Genomic DNA, 24,530 nt, shown 5'->3' with positions numbered 1-24,530 from the left:
AACAGCTTCAGCAGCAGCATAATGTGGTGGTTTTTGATCAGTGTACTGGAGGGTTTTTATTGCTTAAACAGATTAAGATACTGTACTACAGGGCTACTAAAACCAGCAGTTCTGCCTTAACTCTAAGCTTGCATAAATTGCAGATTTCTGGTCCTTTGTCTTCATGGGAGCACTATTTCAACATAGCTGGTAGTGGTTAAAACCACTGCATGTGTCAAAGGAAATAGGATCAACAAATGAAGTGAAAAACGTGTCTTTCCTTCTAGCTCATTTGGATTGTGCCATGTGCGACCATATGTCACTTGACCTTTATTTCCTTTGGCTAAATAGGATCAGTTCTAATGAAAACAAGTTCAGAAAATAGATCAGATTGGATCACAGTTTTGATTAAAAAAAAAAATTAACAAAATTTTTGTTTCATCTCTGAAAGATTTCTGTAATTGTATCTGTGCATTTTGTAATACCTTCCTTTCTGTGGCTACATTTTTCTACTTCATATACATGGAAATTTGAGGTTATAGGTGCATAAAGAAACACTCTGTTAAGTAACTTGAATTTTTTTGTGGGCACAGTGATTGAGCAGCACCCCATGGTTAGAATCCATGTATTTAGATATTAAAGATATTTCTATTATGGGGTTATATAACAAACATAAGTTCTAGAGCTCCCAACAGTTCCATAATTGAGCATACAAGCTGCTGACTGCCCAAAGCTACAAGTGTGAAATGTGATGGAGCTGTGGCTTATCTCCTGAACTGTAAGAACAGTAGGAAAATAGGCAGACTTTCCTGGGTTTAGAGGTTGCGTGGTTCTTTGAAACTAAAATGCTTGTTTTCTGTCTGTTTTTTAGCCTACTTCATTCCACTTTTCTATCAAAGCAATCCTTGTCATAAAAAACACCCTGATGCTGTATTAATGATTTAAGACTCCAAAAGGGACTGCATAACTCTGAACTCCTAAATAGCTGGGTAAGTTCTGCCAATCAGTTGTGTCTAGTAGCAGAAAGTCTTTTCCAGAAGAGAAATCTTGTGGTTTTCAGTCAGGCAAAATACTGTGACAAAAGTGACAAAATGGTGTAATCCCACAGACACATCTACAGAGGCTGCATTGCCTCTGGATATGATCTTTCCTGTCCACAAAAAGCTGCTGTGGAATTTTTCACCTGTTCTTTGGAGTGCTGTTGAGTGCAGAACAATCATGCTGTTTCTGGGGGGCAGAATCTGTCTTTTAAATGCTCTGTATGAGTGTCACTATTTGTCTTTAATATCCCACTGAACTGCTGTGTTGTAGGTAATTATGTTCATGGGATGGAAGCTGTCACCAGTCATAAATGCCTGCTGTTTTGGTGAAATGGATAATGCAAGTTTTTATGCAAGAATATCTCAAAGCTGTGTGTGATGCTTATGGGTTGCTTCTAAACTGATGGGAAGCAGTCAAAATGTCAACAGAACTGTAATTAGTGGCATTGCCTTGACTCAGCAGTTGTCAGGTTAGAGTACAAAAAGGTGAAACTCACTTGTCATCTGCCTTGCTGCAAATGTAGTGCCTTTCAAAATGCAAAATGATTCACAGCACAGTCTGAACTGGTCTGGGAGAGTCGTGATGAACAGCAGGAAGTCCAGCTGGAGGCCAGTTACCCGTGGTGTCCCCAGGGGCCAGTGATGGGGCAGTAGCGTTGTTCTTCATTGCTGACCTGGGTAACATGACAGAGTGACCCCTCAGCAATTTTGCAGAGAATACAAAGTTGAGAAGAGTGACTGGTGCACCAGGTGGTTTCACTGCCATTCAGAGGGACTGGGACATGCTCAAGGAATGGGCTGAGAGCAATCTCATGAAATTCAACAGGGGAAAATGCAAACAGGAGTAACCCCATGTACCGGCACCAGGTGGCGAGCAGCTTTGGAGATAAAAGACACAGAGGGTGCCTGGTGGATGCCAAGCTGACAGTGAGCAAGCAGTGGTGGGAAAGAAGGCCAGCAGCCTCCTGGGCTGTTTTGGGAAGAGCATTGTCAGCAGACCAAGGGCAGTGACCCTTCCTGTTTGCTCAGCCCTGGTGAGTTTGCATCCAGAGCAGTGTTCAGGACCGGGCTCCCCAGTACCAGAGACACACACTGGTGTGAGTCCAGTGAAGAGCCATGGAGATGAAGGGATTGAAGTGTTGTACATCCAAGGAGAGGTTGGGAGAGCTGGGACTATTCAGCCTGCAAAAGAGGAGGCTTGGATAGCTCTTACCCATGTGTGTAATGAATGCCTGATGGTGGGAGAAGTATAGATTATGGGGGCTGACTCTTCTCATTGGTGTTCAGTGAGGCAACAAACACAAGGCAATAAACAATGAAACAGAAAGCACTAAACGCAAACTGAAATACAGGAAATTAAACATAAGATATATTTTTTCTGTGACAGTAACTGAATGCTTGAGGTGGTGACTCAGAGGCTGTGGAGTGGCCGTTTTTGGAGCTATTCAAAATTCACCTGAACAAAGTCATGATCCATCTAGTCTGTCTGACACTGCTCTGTGCAGAGGATCCAGAGGTACCTCAGCCGTTCTGTGATTCTGCCTGCATACAGCCATGTGCCTAAACCCTCCTGTGAAAGGTAGCAATTGAGTAGGTGCACTAACAGCCTGAATAATCCTCTGTTACTGTGAGTAATCATCTCTACTTACGTTTACAAACAGCCCTTTATGTTCCTGAATGACATTAGTCTTTTATCCTACTGCTAATCACTCCATTTGTTAGGAACAGACAAAACTTCAGATAAAACTTACTTCATTGGTTACCAGTTAATGAGCATTGCATTTAGAATTCTTCTAGCAGAAGGGAACATCGCTTCATTGTACACAATTGCAGTGACCACATGAAATAAGAATTTCATGCTATGAGCATGACGTGGAGGGAACTCTGGCTGAAACCTGACCCCTTTGAGTTACTGTGTGAATGACTGCTGGAATTGCATTTGTCTGTGATCTGCAGCATTTTTCCCCTCGGTGCCTGTAGTCTGTTGAAGAGCCTGAAGAGGAGCAAGCACTTGTGCACTAATAGGTTATTTCTTATTAAATTAAGCTCAAGTGTTGCAGGAGCACTAGACTAGACGAGATCTCTTGGATTACTTAGTTTTAAACCTTCTGCAGTGGTTCACAACTGTTCTGCAAAATTGCTTTGTAGAAAGTGTGTGTGGCTGTGGTGGAGCTCTTTGGCCCTCTGATAGTTCCACTGTACCTGTCTGGGGAACTCTACAACCTTTAGCCTAAATCTGGTTAGCTGGGATTCACAAAGGTGTCTTCTATGCTGTACATTATCAGAACACTTCTTAACCACTACAATTCCTTTCCTTGTGCCTATTCCTTCATTAATTTAGAAGGGGAAGTGTATTGGGTTTACATGGCAAGATTTGCTAAAATGAACTGATTAATGCTTGCTATTCCAGAAGAAGTCTTGTGGGAGAACTGTACAAAGGTTGCCTTTAATCCCTGTTTAATGGTCTTAATATCTTCTGAATTTTAGTATTTTGCTGTGGCTGGACTAGTGTCCTTGTCATTTCTCTATTCAGGTTAAGGGCAGGTTGGGTGGGGCTTTGAACAACCTGGTCTAGTGAGAGGTGTCCCTGCCCATGGCAGTGGGTTGGAACTGGATGATTTTTCAGGTCCCTTCCAACCCAGAGCATTCTGTGATTCTATGATTTACTCAGCAGTGGGAAGTAAATTAAAATTCAGGTCTTGCTGTTCATTTGTTGACTTCTGATCTTTATTTTAAAAGAGTCAAGAGCACAAACCCCAAAAATCTTCTTAGTCTTAAATGTCAGGTTTGAATACAGTAATTCAGAGTTAGTATTTAAATGTGTTAGAGGCTTAGTTATTTGTTCTCTTCATTATCTAGGAGTGACATGGAAGTAAAACATCTGACTCTCTATTCACTGCTCAGGCATTCATAGTCATCTGTGAGTTATTAATTTCATCTAGAAATTGCCTTTTCAATAGAACTTTTTAAATAATGCTAATGAGATTGGTTTTACTGTATGCTAAATATCATTACAGATTTGAAACTTGGGCCTGGACTTTCTTTTTATTTTTTCCCCCCATTAAAAAGGACCGTTTCATTTCTCTCATATGAGGTGTGTTGCCACTATCCAAATTACACTGGCTTTTAATAATTATTTTTTAATATAATGGCTGGATGAAAAGGGCATTTTAGTGCATAAAAGAAATTGTCAGGAAATGCATCAGATGTACATTTTTAATGTGTTCAGAAGTTTTTAGAGAGTCTGTAAGGTTACCTAGTTTGTGTATTGTAAGCAAGTACATATACTCACCTTTTTTGGCAGAATTGATTTTAACCAAGCTTAGCAAAGCAAAGGCTCAAATAACTGAAAAGCCAGTGAACTTTAGTAGCTTTCCACTCAGCTGAGTTGTGCTGGGAGCTGAGGCTCTCCCTGTGCTTTTCTACAGCTGGGTGGCAGCATTTCTGCAGCAATTCATTTGTACCTAAATTAAATGCTCAAAGATTTTTTTTTTTTCCTGATGGATCAGATGTTACATGCCTTCTTCCTCTCAGCTGTGATTACTCTTTTTAGAGCAATATAAAACTCACCAAATATTAGTTACCTGTCTGTGATGGTTAGTCCTAATGCTGGTGCTGCAAATATCAGTAGGTGTAAGATTTTAGGAAATGAGCTGGACTTTATAAAACTTCCCTGCAGGGGCTCATCTAGTGACCATTCTGTCTCCTGCTGCTTGGAGTGCTCCCTTACATTCACAGTCTGTGTTCAGGATTCCAAGTCAAACACCAGTTTGCTTTGTTTATTCACACCTCTAAAGATGAATTCACACAGGCTGCCTCAATGGTCTGGACTGATGCAGTTTTCCCCAATGCATTTGCTATTTATATATGCCACTGCTCACCTACATTAGTAAATTAAATCTTAATGTTCATGCTGAATTTTGCAAGTTTCAACTTTAGGGCATTGGATTTTATTATTATTTTCATCAGAAGGAAAAACTCCCCACCACCATATTTACCTGGGAAATTATCATAGGGCAACCATATATTCTTTCAATATCCCTTAAACTTTTATGCCCCTCATGGTAAAGTTTGGTTCCCCAGGTTATTTTTACATCTGTCCTTTGAATCCATTCCTGTGTTGTTCTGCCCTTTGTGCAAACTCATTTTCTGAAAGGATGTGGTTTTCCAGGGTTATATACCTAATCACTGCCATTACCCAGATTTTAACAATTCTCCATTTTATGAAGGGTGCTCCAGACATGCCCTGAGGTCAGGCTGAGCAAGTTACTGTGTCTGTGAGCTGTAATCCTGCCACCTCTACCTGGAGCTTGGCTGTGTTAAAACAGGTTTAGATGGATCCTGACTAGTCTGTAGGCAATTCACACGATCCTGTATCATTTATTACCTGTCTTCTTTTTTACAATACTGAACTTTGTGTTAGTGGCAAGCTTCATTAGCAGAGATTTTATATTGCTCATAAAAATATTCAGCAGCACTTGATCAAGGGTGTTCCAGTGCCCACCCACCCTCTGGGTGAAGAAGAAACTGAAGCCCTGGCTCTGGCACCTGTCTGTAACCACTTTTTGACTTGGCAGATTGGCCTGGCCCTTTCAAACCCCTTCCCTTTGACTGGAAGGAGTGATGAAAAGGCTACCTGCACTCCAGAGTCATTTACTGCTGCTCCCAGAGCTCTGTAATCCTTCTTGATACCTCTCAAACTGCATCTGGTGCCAACATTATATGGAATTAAATCTAACAGTTTGAAGAAATTCAGATATATGTCAAGATAGCTTGATCTACCAGATGAGTAATCTTGTCAGCTTTACAGGTTTGTCTGAGAAGGCTTAGAAAGGCGTGGAAAGATTATGAAACCATGTTGACTGTCATTAATTACATTTTAGTTTCTGATTCTTTTTTGTTATGAGATGCACTGTAACTGTTCTGTAGACTAATATGTTATACAGACTGTAACTCCACGGGTATCCTTCTTGCCATTTTTACATCTTAAAACTACCCAGGGAGTCCTTCACGACTTGTGAAATTCAACAGTTTGTTGGATTTATTAAATATTGGAATTTCAGTGAATCACAGAATATGTTGGGTTGGAAGGGACTCAAAAAGATCGTTGAGTCCAACTCTGGGCCCTGCACAGAACATCCCCAAGAGTCACACCATGTGCCCAAGAGCACTGTCCCTCTGCTCCGTGAGCTCTGTCAGGCTGGTGCTGTGACCACTGTCCTGGGGAGCCCGTTCCAATGCCTGACCATGCTCTGGGTGAAAAACCTGTCTCTAATATCCAACCTAAACCTCCCCTGACACAACTTCAGCCATTCCCTGGGGTCCTGTCATGGGTCACCACAGAGAAGGGATCAGTGTCTGCCCCTGCTTCTCCACTCACAAGGAACTTGTAACTGTAATGAGCTCTGTCCTCAGTCTCCTCCAGCTGAACAAGCCAAGTGACCTCAGCTGCTCCTCACAAGGCTTCCCCTCAAGGCCCTTCACCACCCTTGGGGCATCCTTTGGATGCTCTCTAACAGCTTAATGTCTTTTTTTATATTGTGGCACCCCAAATTGCCCCAGCAGTCGAGGTGAGACCACCCCAGCAAGAGCAGAGTGGGACAATCCCCTCCCTTGGCGATGCTGTGCCCGGTGCACCCCAGGATACAGATGTCCTTCCTGGCTGCCAGGGTACTGCTGACTCATTTTCAATTTAGAAGGCTTCTCTGTTTATCTGAGTGGCTCTTTACAGATTCATAGATGCAAATCTTTTGGATGTGCCAGTTGGAAAATGTGGAGTCTAAATGGGTTCTTCCTTCTGTCACAGACAGCAATCTTTGTATTGCGTGCGTGATAGGCAGGACACACATGTCTGTTTTAAGAAAGAGTCCACAACTATCTGCTGTACTTTTCCTTAGTTTACATCATTGTTTAGGATTTTATCAACTGCATTTAACAATAATCTGTCTTTAGATTAATTTTGTTCTCTCTGTATTATAAAATGCTTCATTTCACTTAAATGCACCAGTTTTATTTTCTCTAACCATATTGGCTATTGATATCTTATTGGTTTGCTTTTATTTCCTTCCTTTTAAATCCTTCTATTGATCACATATGTTTGGACTCTTAATTCTTGTTTGACACTGCTGGTTTTCCTGTTCCACCATACCTAATGGGTTTTATGTTTGCTTGGCCATTTCTGAGATGCCAGTTTCTCTCTTTTCATTAGAGTGTGCATGGCTTTCTAACCCATTTGCTATTTTTGTTGTGTCTTTTTATGGCAAATAAATGACTATTAATGCACTGCAGAAAAATACTGAATATTCACAACAGTACTGCTCAGCTGTCCTAAAATAAAAATATTTCTCTTGCACACAGACGTGATTTTTTTCTATTACTAATCCAGCAGGCTGGGATTGTGCTTTCAATTAAAATGGCTTATCTGAAGTAATTAGGATTTGTTGCTGTCAGCATGGATAAACTTGAGAAAGAAAGAGACTAAATGATCTCGTAGGATTTTGTCTTGACTGTTTTTGTTAGCAAGTTTAGATAAATGGCTTGGAACTATAATTGCTGAAAAGCCAGTTAGTGGCTTCAAGTTGCTGCTGAATGCTGGCACCATTTGTACAATATTTAATATGCTACAAAACACTGTCTTCTCTGTGATACAGTGGTCATCCCATGGCCTGTGGCTCAAGACAGGATACTTTGAGTAATTGTTGACTTAAATGTCTTAGAGTGAACCTCTTGTTCTGTTCCCACACTGGATATGATTTTCTGTCTTGACAAGCCCAAATTTCTGTTGCTTTTTCCTCTGTCAGACTGGCTGCTCAGGGATGCCCTCTGCTCCAGCTGCTTGCCAGTCACTCCACTGCAGAGCAGCTTTTCCTCTGGGTAACTCGTTTAACTCTCCAAATTTCAGTGAGGTGCTGGGCAGTCCCCCCCTGCAGGACTTGCTGTGACCATAAATGCACCTGGTTCTGTGAGCCTGGTGGGACCCCACAGCACGGCAGCTGCAGGTTCCCCTGGCTGGGCTGTGTGTGGTGTCATGGACCAGTGTGTAAATTCATGGCATTGCAGGCAGTCAGGAAGATGCCTGGCACACACCTGGAAAAGGTGATGGTGGCCCCTGTGGACTCCTGAGTTGCAGCCAGTTGGTGTGTTATGGAATGGGCAGGAGAGGGAGCACTGGGAATTGTGGCCAGACTGCGTTTGCAGGCCAGTGGGAACAGATACAGTGTGGAATATCTGCCCAGAGCTTTGATGTCCATGCTATGTGCATTTCAGATTATGTGGGTTTTTAAAAAATTTTTTTAATTTTTAAAAATTTTTTTAAAACTTCAGATTAGCTCTAGCCTGGGTTTGTGATGCAGCTGGAGTGAGTTTCTAGGCCATGTTCAGCTGAAAGGGATTAAATTCCCATGTTCTGAGATGCTACAGTGTGCATTAGAGCGCTCTAGAGTGGGGTGTTGGTGAGGTTCACTTCAGAAGTGCACTCCTGTGTCCAATGAAGCACAAAGGTGTTCCCAGTAAAGCTCCTTGGCACAGCTGCAGGGTACATGATTACCAGGACTAATTTCTCAGGCTACAACAGATATCTCTAGTACCTCTGCATGGCAATTACTGTGAAGTACTGAGACTGCTCTGAAGCTTTTTCTGTCAGGTCCAAGTTAAATTGGAGTTTGTATTTGGTTGTTATTCGAGTTCATGAAACCAAATTGCAGAAACATAACGTACCTGGTTGTTGGATGAAAGTTTCCCCAGTTTATATTCTAAACCTATGGCAATTAATCTGCTTAAAACCATATATACTTCATTGATATCCTAGGTATCTTATAGTCCTACTCCTGTAGAGCATCATATCCACCATTCTTTTATAGAACACCTTGGCTCCCAGCTGTGCACACCAAGTCATGCATTATCCACAGGCAGAGTGACTGTACGGGTACATAACTGAGGGTGCAATGGATCCTTTGCACAAATGTTATTTCTTGTTTCCTTTTCCACAGCAAATGAGTCCTTGCCTTCAGGAATGTGGGAGAACTGCAAGATGCAGGCAGTGGTAATGGTGCAATAAATTGGCTTTAGAGTCCTCAATGCAAGACTGGCTCGTGTTTATAATTCACCATCAGAGCTGCCATCCTGCTGTAAACATGAGACCTGGGTTCTGACCATGTGCTGGATGAACCTTAACTGGCTGCCACACACTCACCCAGCCCCTTTCTCACTCACCCCTCTCAACAGCACAGGGGGAGGAAGAAGCTGAAGCAGCTCATGAGGCAAGGTAAAGACAGGGAGGTCACTCACCTGTTGATATAATACCAATTACTATTTCTACTTCTTAATTGAGGGAAGTGATGGAATAGATACAGAATATTTTACTGAAGAATTGGAGGCTGAAACTACCAATATTCTCAATGGTTTGCAAATGTTTTAAGTTGACTACATCACGTAATCCTAACCCAAATATGAAAAATTCAAAATCCTTTATTGAATAAAGGACTTCTTATCCATAAACTAAAGGACTTTAATTAAAGTCCAAAAAAGGACTATTTATCCATAAATAACAGGGCAGATCCTGGTGCTTCCTGCACCCTTTATGCAAGGGAGAATCTTCCTGAAGATAGGGCTCTGAATCAGTGATGCTGTTTTGCCTTTCAGAGTTGCTCAGTCATGGATTTTTGGAAAGTTTTAACTGATAATTTTTTTTTTTTAAACTTTCTGTCCTGCATTTGGGGGTAGAGCTTTCAATGTTGTCACAGGCTCTTCTATGTGCTGACTTCTGTTATGAGCTCTTTCATAGTGAAGTCTTGGAGCTCCCACTGGGCAATCCCAGTTCTCGAGCTGACCAGTTTAATGGGAGATGCACTTTATCTCATCGACTTTCCAAACTTGTCTCAAGCTTCAGGCTGCTACAGGATGTCCTTTCACCTCTATGAGTAATTTCAAATAAGTCAAAAGTAAGTAGGAGTTCCTCTTGCTGACAATTTAAAAATCAGGGCGGTAAATTTTATTTTAGTGAAGTTGTTACAAAACTAGAATAACTTTGCAGGGGGGAAAAAAAAGCATCAAACAAAAGCAGCTGTTCTGTAGAGAATATGCCTGTCATTAAGCTGTTACCTCACATTGTGTTTCTCTGCTGTGCCTTCTGGCAGCATCTCAGTCCTCTGCTTTTGGGGCTATGTCTTTTAAAATGTATTCTGCTCTGGTACCCCTCTCTAATTGCTCTTGAATGTTATCAGGATGCTGTTGAGCACTAATGAGTCTTCAAAGAAGTATGTAGGGGCTTTCACTTCCCTTTTGTTCATGCTAATTAAGTTAGTGAAATTTTATATTGTGCCTTGATTAATTCTGGGAATTTGTAAGAATGCAAATGAACATTGTTTATCTGGGGCTGAGTTATCTTTTGATATGCAAACACACTTTGATATGCTGATTTTCATTAACACTCTTACCTTCCTCTTTGGAAAGAACTCTGAATTACAATTACAATTCCATCCAGCTCCTCTCTGCACAGAAGCTGTGACTTCTGCTGCTCATGTCTTATAAATGTATACAAATTTCATAGTGTAGAAGTTATGTGAACAAATTTCTTGTTAGTCTAGCAATATCAGGAATTTAATCTTGTTTTCTCCAAGTCCAACTGTGACCTATGCTAATTAAACAGATGACCAACACAGTTCTGGATTCTTCCACAGCTATCATGGTCCCAGGATATGCAGAGATGACCTGCATTCTGCAGGCCTTGATCTTGGCTGGTTTTACTCAATTATGCCTAAGTCTAAACCTTTTTTTAGGGGAGTCTTTGAGTAAAATAGTCTATACATCTATATTAAAGAATAAACAGCTTTATAAATGCTATATTTAGCATTTTTTCCCCATGAATTGTCGGGAGCTCCTAAAGGATCTGTTAACTGTTTTTTTCTGAACAGATAAGACAGAATTTATATATGAAAAGTATGCAGTCAGTTTCTTTGTAGCTTCTTTGCAATTGCATGGTGCTTCTCACAGAAAACACATATGGAGGGCTGTTCATGATGCTATTTTTGTTCTTGGTTTGTCTCTTAGTATATGTTAAGTGTTCTATTATAGAGCACAGAGCTAAATAATGTGTTCAAGTGTTGTGGATATTATAAAGAAGGATTCCTTAAAGCTTTTTCTTTCTAATTATATTCTGTTTTAGCCCACAATGTGTCCAGACATCTCTTCCTTATTCTGAAAGACACCCTAAACACTAGAAAGTGCCAAGCAAATTAAAGCACCCCATCTAAGTAAACAACCACATGGCAGAGTCCATATGTTCTAAAATTAGGCGTATCTATGTTTAAAACAATACATTAATTCTGCTGCTAGAAAGGGAAATCAAACCAATTCCCTTGTGTGGAAGGAATCATGTTGCATTTTGAAGGACTGTTAGCATATTAATCACTTCTTGTGATATTTTTCAATTTAGTCTTTTGAAGTGAACCCTGGAAGAGTATTTGCTCTGAAATAATTGTATCACAGACTTTAAATGCAAGCTGCTTTCAGTGGTGCTGATGTACCTTTTAAGCTGCCTCAAGTTAATTCTCTCCCCCCAAATGAACTCTGCATTTTGTATGAGAAAGTGCAATCCAAGCTTTGTGTGCTTTATGGAGGTGACCTACTGCAGATTATGCTTTGGGACATGTGTGATTCCCCAGACATTCCTCTCTGCTGCCCTTCAGTCTTGCTGTTCTGTGTCCTTGGTGGCCCCAGGCAGGGTTTCCTGCATTTATAGGGAGTCAGACTGCTGACCCAGCCACCCAAGGCACAGGCTGAGTCTGCTTGTGTTTCTGGGGCTTTGTGACAAGGCACACGAAGTGATGTCACTCACTGTGTGTTCCAAGGAAGGTGCTGCGTCTTTTAAGAATTAGGGCTGAGTTACATCTGAGATGTGGACATTTCCCAGAGAATGAATCTGTGCCAAACCTCACTGATTGTCACTCAAGGAAGTGGGAATTATGCACTTGGGTAATTATTTTGGGAAATTTTGGGGTTAGGAAGGGTGTTACATTTGGGTTTAGTTTATTGTCATTTCTTTAGGAAGGTGATTTTCTGTCTGTAGGACAGATGAATGCAGTGAAGAGCAAGACAAGTTTGCCCAGAAGAACTGATGCCAGTGAACAAGATGTGTGGTCTGGGTTTAGTAAAAACCTGCCTAATACACTTAAAAAAATCTAAATGTGTACCTGCCTGTGAGCCTTATCAAAATGTATAGAGAAATGTTTTGTGAGGGTTTTTTTTGACAAGCTCAATTGCTGTGACTTCAATGAACAGAATCTACCTTTCACAAGCAGGCCTTCTAGTGCCTTGCTACCCCTTTTCCTGTCTTATGTTAATACTCAGCTTTTAGGTAGGGAAAGTCTAGAAAGGCTTCATTTTTTCAAGACACATATGCCCTTGAAGTGAAGTAGCATATATATCTACTTGGCTGACTCGGTGCTAAGTGTTCTCAACCTGAACTGTGCCTCTGTTGTTGTGTTGCTGGCCAAGGTCAGGGAGCAGTGGTGCCAAGGTCCTTCCTCTGGCAGCTCTTAGTTTCAGTAGGAAATTGGCCATTCTGAGCAGATGCAGCTGCTGGGCAGAAACCTGAGTAGCAGAGCAGTGGTTTATGCTGGGAAAATAGGATTCAGAGAAATGGTGAACTAAAATCTCATGGAAGTGGGGAGAGAATTGTATTGTGGTTTGTCCTCTGATGGCACTTAAACCCCCAAACTGAAAGCTCTGCTCCTTGTCCTGAGCTGCTGGTATGTTTGTGTATTGGGTTTGTGTGGCCAGGTTTTTGGTGTTAGGGGGGTTACAGGGGTGACTTCTGTGAGAAGCTTCCCCTGTGACCCATTCTCCCATTTTTTCTGTACTCTGCTCTGTGTATTAATTCAGGGCAAGTGACGAATAACCCACTGGTGGGTTGCTGAGTCTTCCTTTTGTGAGTAACTCCTGCCTTCCCAAGACTATGGAAAGGAGTTGAGCATTCTGTGCTTGGCAGGGGGCAAAGAGGAAAACATCTGCTCTGCTCTCTCTGATAGGTGATGCTGTCTTGAAAAATGCCATTACAAAAATACTGGTCACACTCTGACACATCTCCCTTCAGAACTGTCTAAGTTTCTAAGATAATGGCTCACAAAGAGTGCTATATTGCTACATGTTTGAACTTCAAGCATACCTTCTAAAATGAAATTGTTTCTGCAAACAAAGTCCTTCTTAAAATGTTTAGGCATCATCTATAAATTGACAGATTCACTGAGCTGGCAAAGCAGTCACAGAGAGCAGCACAGAGGCACCCCAGTGTTTATCTTGCACCCAGTCACTTCAGTCACACTGGTGTAAACCACAAGAATTGCTTGAAATAATGTGGAGCTGTTATTCAAAAAGCAATTAATCCTACAACCAAATACCTCTCAAAATATTCTTTTGCAAAGCAATAGCATAATATGAAGGAAGAGATACTCACTGGAAAGCAATGAACTTTTGATGTCAGTTTATTTTGAGCAAGCATTTCAGCTTCTGCTTAAGTATGTATAAAATGACAGATTGTTTACTTCTATTTGACATACTGTATTTTTCATTTTAAGTTTGCTTTGTAGCACAATGTTGTAAATGCAATGAATGACTCAGTCAACCTATACTTGCTAAAAGCTTCTTAGCATATTTAATCATTTTCTGTTTGGAGGTAGCACAATTTATGTGCTAAAATACTTGTGATATAAATTATGCTAAGAGGAAAAGTACCGTGGTTGAAGCAATCAGACTAAAAGTTGATCTCTGTAGTGAGGGCTCTGTAGAAAGTAAAAGCCCGTTTGTTTGTTGAATATTTATGTGATCATATCAAAATGATCCTTTCCCTTCTTGCTGAGAGTGGCCAGCAGTACATTTGACTTCATTACTTGAGGTGATTTTCCAAGTGCCCAAAAGAGATGATCAAAACTGAAGCCCAGCTCCATTTTCACCACCTCTTTCTTCCTGTGTGTTTTGTTTCTTAGTTAAAAGAAACACACATTCAGTGCTAGTGATAAGAATTGGGATTAACACTTGAAGCCAGCCAGGCAGAACTGAGTTTCTGAGCTTGAGCAGGAGGTGGGTGAAGTGTGCAGAGGTGCTTCTGGTGAGAGTGACTCTGACCACTCTTTTTATTCCTCATGTTTTAAGCTGCTGCAGCAAAGTGAGCACACAGTTACTGTGTGAGTAAAATCCTTTGAGGACTGGGTTCTTTTGCCTTGTGTCCCTGTTATCTCCTATGAAATGTGCCAGGAATCAGAATTTAATCTAAGATATCTCTTGTGTCTTCATCTACTTATTCCTTAATTGGTCTAGCCTGCCAACTGGATGCTCAGCCACACTGGCAGCTTTTTAGACAAGCATGATTATCCACCAAGGACTAGATAGAAATTGCCAAATAATTTCATAGTATTTGCTGATTAGCCACCTGCTTAACATGGCTTTCCTCATGACTGAGGAAATTACTGTGGTGCTGGTGGTAGTACACAAACTTCTGGAATAGAGAAGATCACTGCCAGAACTGGTTAGATTTGATCTGCTGTGCTGCAGACAACAGCACTGAACTAAAAAATATTTGTTTGATGAATAGCACATATATGGTTTTTTGCCACATAACATTTACTACTTGTTTATCTTCAGCTGAATTATGTCAGTGAAATTTGAAGTAAAGAGAAAGAAATATTTGAATTCAGCCCCAGTTCTAAAGCCAGTGTAGGTGCTTCTGGGTTTGAATGAGTAATCCCTCTTGGCTGGCAAAAATTTATGTAGTTATGGAGGAAAAAAACCTCTGTGGTCAAACACAGTGTTATAGTAAGCAATGTTCCAGCCTTATTTTCTTCTAGTTTATCCCAAAACAATCCTTAAATATAATCATCCAAAAGTGTTTGTAGACTTGTAAAAGTGTTTTGTGTACTCTACAGTGAGTAAAGAAACAGTTTCTTTTCCATTATGTGCAAGAAGGTTAAATACTTAAAGGAAATACTTGGTTATGATAGTGAGTATACCAAATGGGGTTATTTAAAAAAATCTTGTGATGATTGAGAAGCAGATAAGTGATACCACTTACACATTTATATCAGAGAATTCAGGTGAGATGAAGATTTGCTAGAACTGGCAGGCTGTAATGGATGCAAGGAAAATCACATTTGATTGCACCACATCCCACATTTATTGAGTAAAGTGCAGGAGAGAAATGTTTGTTCAATCCTTCTCTAATGGGCGTCGGCTGAGGGGGTGCACTGATGTTTGGCTTGAGTTGGGTTTTTTTGTTCACTTCTAAAACTCTTCCTAGAGCTTTTCTGTAGGTTTGTCAGAGCAGTCAATGGCTTTAAAAGTCTGTGTGCTGTTTCCCTCTGCCTTAGGGAGCTACAAATGTGTTTGTTCCTAATATCTCCTGCTTGCATTCAGGACCCGATGCTGTTATCTCCAAAATCAAAGCCAGAGATTGCATTTACTTTCAAGGAAACAGAAGATGGTTCTGTTTTGTGTGGTTTTTAGTAATATACAATGTCTGAAGCTAAATGCATGTGAAGTATCTTCACATAGGCAAATGAGATTCAAATATAGATTGCACTGCAAACTGGACAGCTTTGATTAGGAGATGAAATACAGGTAATCTCTTTTGGCTTCCCCTGAAAAGTGAAATTACTGTTCCCTACTTAAAAGGCGTCAGCTGAAGAGCAACCAGAACAAAAGAATTGTTATTCCTGTCTAAAATAGAGAATTATTGTCAGGCTTTTGTGATCATCATGAGAATCTGTTTTATAGAACAGTACAGCTGTCTAGATGGTACATTTAGATCTCCTGCTGAGTTTTGTTAAGGAAAGAATTATTTCCTTTTTCCATTTTCAACTTTTTCTTTTTTACAGACAATATTTTGTTTTTGCTTTTTGTATCTACTGCAGATGTTAATCGTTTAATTCTGACCTTTAATTCTGACCTCACTTAGTCTGGTTTTACACAATATTGAGTAGATTTGGTCTCAGTTTACAGCTGAGATAGAAACTCATTGTTTCTTTGGGTAGGAATGAGCATGTTGGGATCTGTGATAGAGCCTATTGAAAAATCTGAATGCAGCACCAGCCATTAAAGCAGCTGCAAAATTCATTCACGCTAATCTGTGAGAAGACTTGTCAGAGGCTTCAGTTGTCACTGAACTTGTTTGAATCATATCAGAAAGTCAGAAGCCTTTCTGAGTGCTGTGACAGACTGTGTGATAGAACTGCTGCTGCTATAGCTTGGAAACAAAGCAGAACCATAACTAGTCCACAACTGCAGTTTGTTTACCAATTAAAACTTATTTTTGATGTTTTAAGTGAACATCTTCTTGCTGGGAGTTTGGCTTAACTTACAGTGAGTTGTAATTGGGCTCCTCAGGGGAATCTGATGTTCTACACATTGAGTGATAAAAACATTTTCAGAGAGCTTTTATGCCAGCACTGAAACTTTAATAGTTTGTTCAGTCCTGGAAACAGGAGGGAACTACTGACACGTGCAGTCTTGTTCTCTGGTGCAATATTTCACAGGAAAGCAAGAGCTTCTACTGACTTTTATATGTGAAGTAGTTTAAACGTTGAGGAGCTACAACAGTGTCTGCAAAACCTGCTTTTAACTTTATCCAGTTTCATGAAAAGAAGCATTGCCAACTGTCTCCACTTTATGAAGTTTGGTTGAAAAGAGAATATTCTGTTAGTTTCCATAAGAGCCCAAAACAGTTTCTGAAAACCTGCCTGTCTTCCCTGTTCATAGAGAGAGGATCCATTGCTATTGACTCTGCTCCTGATGTGGCTAAAAATCAGTTCTCAAAGCCTTTGTGAGTTACCTGCAGACTCTGGAACTGCTGTTTGAGTCCCAGGGTTGCAGACAAAACTATATTTTCCTATACTTTTTCCTCTGTCTGTGTTTGTTCCCCAAGTTTAGTTCTTGTGCCTTTTTCCCTATGGATAAAATTTAAAAATTGGCATTATGTGAGCCAAGGACCTTGACAGCCCGTGTAGTAGATTAGCCAAATCTTGCCTCCTCTGCTTATAAATTTTGAGAAGATTTTGACTAGTAGACAATACCTGATCCTCTCAAAAGCCATAAATGCAAGATATTGTGGACTTTTCATTACCTTTTAAGAATTATGAGGAACATATGATGATTTTGTTTCTGAAACCTTGCCTGATGATCACTTGCAAACTGAGGTTCTTAGATACTTGCACTACATTTCTGTGCCAGTTTCATCTTTTCTCACATTACTGCCAAATTTTTCTTGATCATAGAAACTACTTCAAAATCTGGCAACAAATTTTCTTTGTTCCTGTTTCTGAGCTTAAACTCAGAAAGTTAGGTTTGGTTTTTTTTTTTTTTTTTTTTTTTTTTTTTTTTTTTTTTTAAGATTATAACCCTGGCATTAGTCTTTAAAAATTCATTGGTAAGGACTGGTTTAACTTGAACCTGGTATTTCCCTCCTTGCTTCTTCACATGGAGCTCTGTTAAGACAAACTTTTCTTGTAACAAACATCCCATGGTGGAGGACAAGAGAGCATACACAGGAATCATTACAGAACATACCTGAACCTGTCAGTTATTTTAGTCAAGATACAGTGCAGTTTTTTGAAGAAAAAAACTGTCTAGAACCTTAAGGTGAACGACTTGTGATTTTTTCCCTGAAGTGCATCTGAGTTTGAGAGTTTCTCTAGTGTAATTTCAGGTTGGGTGTCAACATAACACCATGAAACCTCCATAATGCAACATGGGTTAAAATGATATCTAGGTCAGACCTTAAGTCTCAACATTGGTAGCTGAGCAGGTACAGAGGAATCTGAGTATCTGGGAAGGTTTCTGTGTGTATTTTAGTGTAATCATTCTAGTTTTAGTTCTGAGGTGGTAAGTTCAAGTTTTTAAGTCAGTTCTGGAAAATTCAGAGATGGAAAATAGATCTCCCCCAAGAACTTCATGAGAGTTAATGAATTAGGCTGTAAAAACAAGGATGGAGTTCACATCCTATGTTAAAGCAACGTAATAAGGGGAATTTTGTTATAACTGTAAGCTCTTGGTAGGTGGTTTTACCTTAGGGCAGAAAATTAAAACAAAGTGATCTTTGTTTGCTACAGAGGGACTTCAACACAAAAGCCCCAAGCCAAAGGATAGCAAAGTTATTTTGTAGAATGAATGGTTTCATCCACTAACTCTAAAGCCTGTTTTAGGCCACTCTTGTGTTTTGCTTTTTTATGCCATCTGAAATTTTACAGATGCATTTTCCCCCACTCACCACTTTTACCCCATACTATGGATTTGCTGTTGGGCTCTGAGAGCAGAGCAGTGGCACCGTGGGCCAGCAGCTGTGGCAGAGGCTCCTGCAGAATTTTCTCTCTGGCTCACTTTCCAGTGGATTTACACATTTTTCTCAGTTGTGAATTTAATTTCCTCCCCATCATCATAACTTGCCTGAAGAGGATGACAGTGTTCAGCTGGACTTGAAAAGCAAAAGGAAACACATCCCTTTCCTGTGTTACAAGCTCGTATTACCCTGATGTCACTTGAAATGCTCACACCTCTGAATAAAATTTTGATGGATATCTTTGTATCACCAACTTAACGACTTCACATTAGGTTATTAGTCTTCAGGTTTTGACAGGACTGTGAATATATTTTACAGATCTCATTTGTGCTGACATCTCTGGGGTCCCATGTAATGTCCACAGAAATCAATAAAAAGGCTTTTGTCAATTCTTCCTGGTGCATTTGGATTCCTACACTTGAGGATAGAAAGATTTTTTAGGCCTCAGAATTTCTTGTTTTTAGGATTTTATAATATAGGAGTTGTCACATGAGATAAAAGCAAAGTTCCCCTATCTCTGTACTCTGTCTCTAGTAATAGTCAGGACCAGCTTTTTGAAGGGAGAACATGAGAAAAATTGCTGGAGCAATAAAAGAAGAGCTTCCCCCAGGGGATTTTGCTTCCTCCTTCCATCTATGAGAAGCTGAATAAAGACTTGAAGTGGGAGAATTTACACTCCTCAAAGTTTTAAATCTTATGATTAAAAATAATTTTTTCTCGTCTAACTGGGGTTAATTTGCCCTCCACTCTTTCCCTGCTGTTATTAAATCCTCTTCAGCTGTCAATAACAGAATGTGAGGTTTTTCTTAGTATCCCATATAAATGGTTCAAACTGTTTATTTTATACAATTTCCTAAATTCTGCAGTATTATTTGCATTTATATCTCACTTGTTTTGTTATGTGTATTTTCCTTCCTTTTTTTTTTTGGCTACGTAATTTTCATAAGCACATTTTTTTATACCTTTTTCATTTATATTTACAGAGCTTAGCAAATTACAGCATGTTTCATGCAATCTGTCTCTGCTTCTGCTGAAGAGTGTTACTGATTTGATAAGAAGCCAGCGCTTTTAAGGTGGGTGATAAAGTTGGGCTCTTGAATCTATATATAAATGGGGTTTATATATACTCTTTGTAGGTTGTCTAGTTTCTAAGATACTTGCACTGTTCTGTTGGTTTAATGGTAGCTCTTGATATACAGAAGTTGAAGTTCTTCCTGTATCTTGTGGGGCTTAGTCTAGAACATCAGAACAAAAATGCCTGCCCTTGGTTTCCACATGGCTGTGCTTGAGAAGAAAACATGGGGCATTCTCATAAGCAAGGGACAACTTGCAGCTCAGTCTGTGTGCCAGTGCAATAGCTCTTCTTCATGCACATCAGTTGATGAATTAGTGTCCTGCAAGGAAGGACACTTTCCTGGAAGGAAATTAATTATATTCTTTGTATTTAGAGTGATGATCTGTAAGAGTGAACCCAATCCCCCGTGTGCAGCATGGCTCAGTTTCACTGATAAACCTATGAAAGCTGATGAGGGTATGATTCAGAGTTGTCATTTTTATGCCTCAGAGGATGCTGATGGGAACCCAGTGGTGGAAGTGAGAAGAAGTAAACAGCACATAAGTGACTGTTCTGGCCACTGTGGTGGGCTTCAACAGGAGTTCCCTGCTCTCTGTCTGCCAGGGTGCTGCTCCTCTCTGCACACACCATCTCCTGTCAGATGCTCAAGCCATGGGAATGTGCTGATCATCTCTTTTCCTCCCTCTCTGCTGTGTGTAGACCCTTCCTGTGTGACACATGCTGCCAGCTATGAAGCAGCTGCCTGGAGTTGGGCCAATTTTTCCATTACTGCAGGCTGTTGTACATTCTGGGTGTATCCACTCTGTGCCTGCAGTGTCATAGAATCATGGAATAGTTTGGGTTGGAAGGCATCTTCAGAGGTCTCTAATGCACCTCAAAGAGATGGCTTCTTGGTTTCATGTAAATTAAATAAAGTGTAAGGATTAAGATTTAAAAAATAAGTGTTTTTTAATAATGTAAGTATGAGTACACAAAATTGAACTGAAGGTTGATCTAGCCCAATATCTTGTGTTTTTTTTCAAAGGCATACCAAAAAACTTGCTTGGGAAAGAGTCTAAAAAGAGGGAAATGGTGGAGTGGGACTCTCTCAAGGATACCTTCCCTGTCCCTAGAGGTTTATGGCAGCTTAATGGGGTAGCCTCTTTCTATTTAATTTTTGGGGAATTTGGTGAGGTGCCACACACAGAAGTTAGAGGACTGTGCTTAACAGGGAACCTCATCCCTGAGATTGATTGTGTGTACATCAGTCTTCTGGCACTGGTATTTCTTCCTATCAAAGGAAGACCCTGTCTGATAAAACAAGGTGGGTTTGCTTGATTTACAGAAAATTGATTTCTGTCTCAGAGAACCCTTGACTCTTGTTTTTCAGCGTGTTCAGAACACATACATAGTTACTTTCTTTCATTGTGTTATATCCCATGCAATTAAAACAGTGTGGACTTTTCTAAAGGAGGAAAAAGTTGATCAGAAGAGCCTGAGAGTGCTGTTACAAGACAGAAAATGATGCTCTGATCATGTTTTGACTTTTTTTTTTTCACATTCGGGCATTGAATTTAACAACCTCTTGACTTTTTCTTCTTAATCAGCACTACAGATTTTTTTTTTCTATTAAAATAGTGTCTTGGAGCTACACAGCTTCAGAAAGGTCATATTGTAGAGCCTTATGCAGAGCAACTCTCAGTTGATTCTCCATTCATTAACTCTGCAGAAGGACTTTTTCCTTTTAAGATAAGAAAGAAGTCAGTGGCACAAAGTTGTTTCCCTTGTGTTCTGATTCCAAGTTTGTTTTGCCCATAGCATGCAGTTTGTAGCATTTTCTACATGCAATCTCTGTGATAGGTTCTTTTTTGTTTTCTGCCAGAAAAGCTTTTCAAGTAGTTGTGATATCTCCATCACAAAGGTTTCTCCTTCAGTCCAAACTCCTTCAGGAGTTAATTTGCACTTCTGGGTCACCACTGGACAATGTATTCATGGTTTCAGGAGCAGCAGTCCCACCCCACTCGCCTTCCCATGGCCAGATTTCCTGGAGAGGTTGGGTGATGCTGGGTAACTTGTGTTCCTGCCTGAGCTACAACCCTGGGGGTATGAGGGAGACTCGAGTTTGTTGCCTCACAGCCTCAGGAGCTGTTCTTTAACCAGCTGTCTATGGTATTTTAATTTAGGGCTCAGCCCCATTCAATCTCAGATACAAGATCTCTATAGGAAATACTCATCTTTCATTTGCTTTGAATGTGTTAAAATTATGATGTCTAATGTAAATCCAGGGAATCTTTCCGACTTGGGAAGATGAAAAAGGCACAAATATTTAGCCTATGGCCTTCTCAGAAGCAGATTAAAAAAAAAAAGGTTTACTAGGTTTTTTACAGGAATGTGAAACATGGCTTTTGCTTTTAACCTCTATTGGTCAGGATTTTTTCATTATTAGATTAATTCACTTTAGAATTTTATAACATGGCAAAATAATGCATGGCTAGAACATTCAGTTTTCAAATTTAACTCTCACAGGGAATTAATGAGTAAAGGCCTCAGCAGAGCTATGAATCTGTTTATTTTTGCAAGGTAATAGGAAGTGCAGTCAATATTTTTGCTTTGCTTGTGCAATTTTGATTAGCAGCTTTCAGATGTGGATTACCTGGACTTGACAATAATAGTTTCTGTCTTTTGCCAAGTTTTTGCCCAGGTTCATTTGGCTCGACTTCTGTAATCCAAAGCAAATGAAAAATTTCAAATACAAAGTATGTCAGAGATCAAATCACTGGGAAACGTATAATTTTACATGAAGGAAAACCTGCTGTGACAAATATCATCAGTAAAATTACATAATATGGATAAAATGGTGTCAATATGTAAAATAACAGTATTTACTAAAATGTAATGGGTTGATATTCTTGGCTTGATTGCAAACATTTTTCATAATACTTCCCTTGATTCATTGCAATAAGGACACATTTGACGAGGCTGTACATGTTGTTTATCACATTTATTTACCACTTCTGGCAGCCAGAGATATCAGTGACATTTAACTGACGTGGGGAGATCAACGAGAAATATATCCTCTTCCAAGCAAATGTACACTGTATTTAACATAAGATAAAATCCTCTGAAGTATGAGTCCTTAATTCACTGTGTTTGCCCCAGAGCTTTGATGCAGCTCCAGGTAAACTCACAGGTATGAAATGATGGACCACAGTGGAGTTTACTTTGGTTTCCTGATTTGTTATGTTTTCTCACTTTTCTCATTCTCTGGTGTGGGATTGAGCAAGTGGCTGTGTGGGGCTGAGCTGCAGGACAGGGTTAAACCATGACACCAGTGCACAGAGATCCAGGAATTCTTGTTTTCCATTGCTCCCAGTACAGGGAGAAACTGGAGCCAGGGAAACACCTGTGAATCCTTCTTTGCCCTAAAACACAGTGAGGAGAGGGACATGACCTCGACTTTGGGACACATCTCTCACCCCCTATTCTAGCCACAGCCCACAATGCTACAGAACAAGTGGCCCTTTAAACATTTTTGGTTTCATTGGATTGACATTTTCTTCTGAAAACCAGAACGTTTCTGGCTCACTGTAACCCCTACTGCAAGCTCAGTTTGCTAACTTTGTGCAAAACAAGTAGGAAACTCGATACCTGCTGCAAATTACTTACCCTCGGATGTTATACAGTGTGTAGTGACATGAATTCATCTCTTAATATGCTCTGCAGTGCTGAAAAATGCTTCAGATGCCTGAATATAGCATTGCAGCAAGTTCTGTTGACAAAAACATATTGCTCTTCTCATATTTAATCTAATACTTGCTCTGTGACAGAAGGTTGTTTTTTCAAGCTGTGAGTCTTCCTGGACTGGAAGATACAAAAAGAATACTTTTACTGGTCTCCAAGACCTGCCAATAAATCAATAATAATTGGATTTCTTTTCCTGATACATTTGATCAGTGAAGTGGAAAAATTCACGAAGTTTCTGTTTAGAATAAATCATCTTTTCAAGAGCCTGAAAATTCACTAAGTTTCTGTTAAGAATAAACCATCTTTCCAAAAGCCTGACCTTTCTGATGAGAAGATATTTTATCCTATCAGAATTTTCTGTGTAAGTGCAGTCCAAGTGTTCTCAATCAATTGCAGTAGTTTTCTAATTTAATGGACCATTGCTGGGTCAATGTCACATTTGTAACCATTGCCTGAAGATGTTTCTTCCTCTTGTCATCAGAAGAAGAAGTTAACTTCATAATATTTACATAGTTTAATATTTTAATTTTTCTTGTAGTAACCCCAGACATTTTACTCCAGAAAAAAACTGGGAATGTTATTTTCTCTTCTGAGTCTGGAGGTGAGGACTAGACCTGATGAAGTGTTTGAAAATTCTGTGCCAATTGCTACAATATGCCTTGGGGTTTTTTGTTTGTTCCAGCACTCTCTTAGTTTTAATAAATTGGGTAAGACTTCTCAGAGCATGACTGGTAGAGTAGCTCCATCTGCAATATATCTTGAAATGCCATTGCCCTGGGAATCCCCTGTATCCTAAACAACTCCCTAGCAAGCCCCCTGTGATGCAGCATTGGCAGCTGCTCTGGTTTTGCTCTCCTGATTATAGGTTTGTTCCAGCACAGAGGCTCAGGGATACTCCAGGAACTTTGGATAGCAGTGGGAAAGTTTCTAGCACTGCCTAGTACAGACCACTTGTGGCTTCCAAATACCAATAGATTTGTCCTTGGAAACAGAGGCTTAATATCTATTTTTAATGCATGCTTGCCTTACTCTTCCAAATCTTGGGGTTTTTCCTATTGATTTATCTTATTTTTATTTAGAAAAAATACCCAAACCCAGAATGTGCTTAACAATCCTTCTTAGTGTTTTGTGCCGTTAATTATTGGAAAAGCAATGGTTTATCATAAGTCTCTGGAATGTTTGACTGTATTTTGTGTTTTTGCTGAGAAGGGTCCAACAAAGCAGGGCCCTAGATATCCTGTGGGCATTCCTTGTGCCACAAAGCTGTGTGAATACGGTGCTCTGACACAGAGCAAACACTGTGGCTGTCACCAGGCATGTTAGTTCAGGTTAGTGGGACAAAACATCTTCTGGCTTGGGCAGGCTCTTGTCCTGCTGACTCAGAGGATGGATG

At 40.0% G+C, this 24,530-nt stretch overlaps 1 long non-coding RNA gene across 5 annotated transcripts in view; it reads left to right on the top strand.

The window, feature by feature from the left end:
• The first annotated feature begins 855 nt into the window (after positions 1 to 855).
• The window catches only part of LOC138110510 (uncharacterized), a 64,205-nt gene continuing 40,530 nt past the window's right edge, over positions 856 to 24,530 (top strand). For 3 of the 5 annotated variants that reach the window (XR_011150970.1, XR_011150971.1, XR_011150969.1), the window contains exons 1-3: positions 856 to 968; positions 1,291 to 2,646; positions 19,323 to 19,412. This is a non-coding gene — a long non-coding RNA (uncharacterized lncRNA). The other 2 variants (XR_011150968.1, XR_011150972.1) reach the window with 2 other exon arrangements.

Source organism: Aphelocoma coerulescens, chromosome 4A (genome assembly GCF_041296385.1).
Source record: "Aphelocoma coerulescens isolate FSJ_1873_10779 chromosome 4A, UR_Acoe_1.0, whole genome shotgun sequence".
In the NCBI taxonomy this organism is placed as follows: domain Eukaryota; kingdom Metazoa; phylum Chordata; class Aves; order Passeriformes; family Corvidae; genus Aphelocoma; species Aphelocoma coerulescens.
Note: the sequence above shows the minus strand (reverse complement) of the source record. Positions and strands in the feature narration are given on the sequence as shown.